The sequence below is a fragment of the Pongo pygmaeus genome, chromosome 6 (assembly GCF_028885625.2).
Source record: "Pongo pygmaeus isolate AG05252 chromosome 6, NHGRI_mPonPyg2-v2.0_pri, whole genome shotgun sequence".
Classification (NCBI taxonomy): domain Eukaryota; kingdom Metazoa; phylum Chordata; class Mammalia; order Primates; family Hominidae; genus Pongo; species Pongo pygmaeus.
Genome location: NC_072379.2, coordinates 108,640,935 through 108,646,337, shown reverse-complemented (window position 1 = coordinate 108,646,337; position 5,403 = coordinate 108,640,935). Strand labels below are relative to the sequence as shown.

The following is a 5,403-nucleotide window of genomic DNA, read 5'->3' as shown; positions in this document are numbered from 1 at the left end:
TCATCTGACAGGCTGCTTATGTTGTATACAGAAGTCAAAAGACTTTGTTTAAACATGAATCAACCAATATTTGGTCTTTCTGGGTCACTGCTGAATAGTAGTGTGAATTTCCCCAAGCCATGGCCTTAGGCAGTAGCTCTGGTTGCTCCATAGTGAGGTTGCCCCCTGTGATGCTGGTAAATGTACTGGTTGGTATGAAAAGATGGAGCCTTACATACTGATGAAACTAAGAGCCACATATGTCACAGCCCACAGCCAAATGCTTGGAAACAGTGTTCTAGGCATGGTGCCAGGCATCAGAGATACAAAGATGGATGACACCAGGCCTCAACCCCAGAGGATTTTAGAGGTTATTGGAGAAGAAAGGTGTATAACAAGAAAATGGAAAGGAAAGCACTAAATGCTATCAACTAGATATAAACAAATCACCAAAACAGAGGATAAAGCTATTATCTTTGCTTGATGATAATAAAATTGTGAAATTATTTTCTGAATCAGTGACCAGATATAGGGGAACCCAGTCACTTTATGCATAATCAGCTATTTACAAATAATGGGTGTAAAGAAGGTGTTAGGGACAGTGAATAATGCTTTTGAGGAAATTCCACCAAACTTACACCTTCAGGGTGTGGAAAATATGTACTAGATGGATGATCCAGATAGGAGGTACTAATAGGGTTCCTACAACATGAATGAAATAAATGGTAACTAAATAGTTGGTATAAACATATGAGCTGGCTGAAGTTATAAGTTTCATAAAGTATATACAAATTTTTGTCTGTATTTCTCTATACATTTTATCTTTCATCAGTTTTAATTTCTGGTTAATTGTAAATTAAAAGCCTGTAATTCTCTCTTTGTTTTAGGGTGTTCATTTTCCATGTAAAATATTAGTTGTTTCTAGCAGCGATAATCATGGGGAAACAAGAGCTCAGGTAGTAAAACATTAGTGAAATTGAAAGATAAGAATGGGGAGGTCATCGTGGAGGAGTGAAAAAAAAAGACTTAGTCCTTTGCATTCCCTTCATGATAAAAATGAAGTTATTTCGTTAACATGTACTTAGATAATTTTACATTCTTATAGTGCATATTTAAATTTGGATTGAAAAAACAACCTACATCATAAGATTTTGCATCATCTGAAAGAATATTTTAATTGGTCCATCTGGCATTTGAAATAATACGGTACTTATTATAAAGCAGGTGTTAGACACTTCTGAATATTCTGTCCTTAATTAAAGCTTAAAGTAAGATTACATTTTCCATTTTAAATTTTAAAAATCTAAAGTTAGTAGACAAGAATAACAAAATGTATGGAATCATATGATTTTAAACATTCAGTAACTAATGATTAGATATTATTTATTGAACTTTAATTCCTGACATACTTTTGTTTTGAATTTGAGAAATGTAACAATGGGTATCAGTAGTCGGAAATTATTTGTGTTCAAACTTTGTTTATTCACCCTAATCAAGAAAATTTGGTGTACTCTTGAGTGTCATAGTTCAGCAAACACTTTAGAAATAGAAGCTCATCATATATTTGACTATGGTTTTTAGGTATCTTTATTCGAAAGAAAATGAAACTGTTGTTTGATACCTCAAAGTAAAAATGTATTAAAAATATGTGGCCTGAATTAATAAACATATTTATAAAAGATTATCTTGGATTCGTTTAAACTATATTCTTCCATAGTTTGACAGAATTTTTAAGATAATTTGGTGATAATTTAGAGTCCCTACGATCTCTGCAAAAATAAACATCAGCTTAGTAAGTCCTCCTTATAATTCATACATAGAAAATCATAAAATTTGAGAAAGATAATAGTACTGTTATTTAGATGCGCAATAGGTTAAGAAGCAGTACATAAAGAATGTCTGTGAATCACATCAAGGAAGATTTAAATCTCCAGTGAAATAATCTAGGGTTATTTTTGGCCAACTCTACTAAAAACTCCTATTAATGTTTAGCTAAATAAATGGAAGAGAAGTTCAACCAGAATATATTTCCAATACTGAAGAGCGACCCACTTGCATATATGGATTTTCTCTGCAAATAGGTACTGCAAGTGGCAACAAACATCAAAATGAAGCAATCAATAAGCAAAATTCTATGCAAGAATATAGGCAAACTTAATTAGATAGATATGGCATCTATTCTCTAGGATTTTATAATCCCAAAGAGCAACCAGAAGCTTACATCAGTGTATTTAGATGCCAGGAGAGCAATAAAAAATTAGTACTCTGAGAAATAAAATAAACCATGTATTTGTATTTTGTCGGTTATATCTACAACTGACAAAATGAATCGAGACAGATGATACAATTAAGATTTACAATTATGACCAGCGGGATGTGACAGTGTGCTGTCTCACTGGAAGTTCACTGTTCCCTGGCGTGGGTCCCTAGGCTTCCTGCCTTGGAAGTGCAGCAGCAGGCTTCATGGGAAGGCGAAGAGCTTCCCTAAGGATGAACCTTCCAAGCCATTCTACCTCACAGCCTTCCTGGGATACAAGGCTGGTATGGCCTACATCACGTGGGAAGCTGACAGCCCAGGATCCAAGGTGAACAAGAAGGAAGTGGTAGAGGCTGTGACAGTTGTGGAGACACTGTCCATGGTAGTTGTGGGCATTGTGGCTATATGGAAACCCCTCAAGGCCTCCAGACCTTCAAGACTGTCTTTGCTGAGCACATCAGCAATGAATGCAAAGGTGCTTCTAGAAGAACCAGCATAATCTATAAAGATGGCCTTTACCAAGTACTGCAAGAAATGGCAGAATGAGGATGGCAACAAGCAGCTGGAGAAGGAATTCAACAGCATGAAAATGTACTGCCAAGTCATCTCTATCATTGCCCATACTCAGATGTGCCTGCTTCCTTTGTGCCAGAAGAAGGCACCCCGATGGAGATTCAGGTGAACTGGGGCACTGTGGCTGAGAAACTGGACTGGGTCCAGGAAATGTTAGAGCAGCAGGTACCTGTGAACCAAGTATTTGGGTAGGACAGGGTAATTGAGGCCGTTGAGGTGACCAAGTGCAAAGGCTACAAAAGGGGTCACCAGTCATTGGCACACCAAGAAGCTGACCCACAAGACCCACCAAAGGCTGTGTAAGGCTCCTTGTATCGGGACGTGGCATCCTGCCTGTGTGGCCTTCTCTGTGGCATGTGCTGGGCAGAAAGGCTACCATCACTGCACTGAGAATAACAAGAAGATCTATAACACTGGCCATGGCTACATTATGAAGGATGAAAAATGGATCAAAACATTGCCTCCACTGATGATGACCTGTCTGACAAGAGCATCAACCCTCTGGGTGGCTTTGTCCACTGTAATGAAATGAACAATGACTTTGTCATGCTGAAAGGCTGTGTGGTGGGAATCAAGAAGTGAGTGCTCACCTCCACAAGCCTTTGTTGGTGCAGACCAAGCATCCTGCTGTGGAGAAGACCGACCTTAAGTTCATCAACACTGTTTCTAGGTTTGGCCGTGGCCACTTCCAGATCATGGAGGAGAGGAAAGCATTCATGGAACCACTAAAAAAGACCAGATTGCAAAGCAAGAAGGAGCTTAACGCCAGGAACAGATTTTGCAGCTGATGGTGTCTCAATAAAAGTTATTTTCCACTGGATAAAAAAAATTAGATAGGCTTTCAAAACTTAACAGACAAGACTAGATTCTAAATAGTGATGGCAAAAATATAGAATTTGGAAAGAAGTAGTTCAAAAGAAAGCTATATAAATAATTTCTAGAGAGTTCAGGTTGATTTGATTGGTTCACCATAATTAAACAAGTAGTTGTTGATAAGTAAAGCACTGTGTTAAGTGTCTCCAGAAATAGAAAGATGAGAATGCACTAATCCTGTCTTTAAGGTATCTGCTTAAGTGGGAACAGGTTTATGTGCACAAATATTCTTAAGTAAAATACATGATATCTGCCATGTGATTGAATGAAGCAAAGATAAATAAATCAGTAAAGTCACATGACTTTACTGGGAGAATTTCTCACAAAAATGTTAGCTTTTGAGACGCAACTGAGAAGGGAAAAAAAAGTATTTTACACATTAAATATAAACGCAAGGTTGCTCCAGACCAGTGGTGTCTGATAGAACTTTCTGCCATGAGAGAAATGTTATATATCAGTAGTGTCTGATATAATAGCCATGAGCCACTTGTGGCTATTAAAAACTCGAAACTTTAAAACAGAATGTTAAAACTTATTCAAATTTAATGGTTACTATATTCAACAACATAGTTTTAGGCAGAGAAACCAGCTTATGTAGAAGTACTGAAGCTTGAGAGAGCATGGGACGCTACGTTTACAGGCAGCCACCTCTCTGCTCTCACTAGAGTAGAGTTGGGTGATAGAGTGAAAAGCAAGGTTGAAAGCAAATATCCAGGCAAAATTTTGGAAGCTTTTGCATATTGGGCCATTATAGAGTAGGCAATGAAAATTTTTGAATAGGTTTGAGTCAAGCCCAACCTTGGGATTTAGGAAGAAAACTAGTGACTGTGAATCACTCGAGATCAGGTGAGAAGTTACTGTAACAATTCAAACAAGAGAATGTGAGATATTATATTAAGACAAAGAAAATAAAATTATATATGCAAAGGAAAATTCAGGGAGACATTTATCATATTGGCTTAATGTGGTTTCCCCAAACTAAGGAGAAAATATTCGAGTAAAAATTACAAATGCAAGCAGCATTTTTTTTTTCAGAGTTTCTAGGAAAAGGAAGAAAATGACACAGGGAAATGGTGGGAGCCAATATTGTGTGAGTGACTAAGCCAGCAATCAACATGGGTGACTGGAGTTCATTCTTACAGGGAAACACTGGAGGATAGTATAACACACATGCCTCAAAATTATCCCAACAGAAGAGCAAGGGAGCTGAGACATTACCATCAATCACCAGTTAAAGACTGTTTCCAGGGGATGCAGGACTTCTGGCCTGCTGTATGCTGGGATAGATTAGCCTTCCATAGCTTCAGGGAAAAAAAAAACAAAATCCTGAGAAGTAGAAATGCAGATAATAGGATTCAGAAGACCTCAGGTGGACATAAAACTGGCAGCATGCACAGGCTTAATCAGAGTTCTATCAGTGTCTGCTTCATGCATGTAATATGTAATATAACACCAGGTATGCCACATGTCTTATAAAATCATATTAAAATATGTATAAACATACCAACAGTCTTACTGCTTATATAATAAGAGAGATGGTAACTGAGTTAAAAAATAAGAATAATAAAAAATTAATTCATATTGAAAAACCAAAAATATGTCTATAGAGTATTACCACTTTCAAATTTAGCCACAAGAACAGATGTGATTGCATGTTTTTGGTGCTAGTGGTTCTCAGAAGGGTTTCCAGGCCACTTTGGTGGCCTGCCAAGTCTTCATGG

General features: G+C 37.3%; 1 pseudogene; it reads left to right on the top strand.

The window, feature by feature from the left end:
- Nucleotides 1–202: 202 nt before the first annotated feature.
- LOC129041576 (large ribosomal subunit protein uL3-like) lies at nucleotides 203–3,572 on the top strand (annotated as a pseudogene).
- The last annotated feature ends 1,831 nt before the right edge of the window (nucleotides 3,573–5,403 follow it).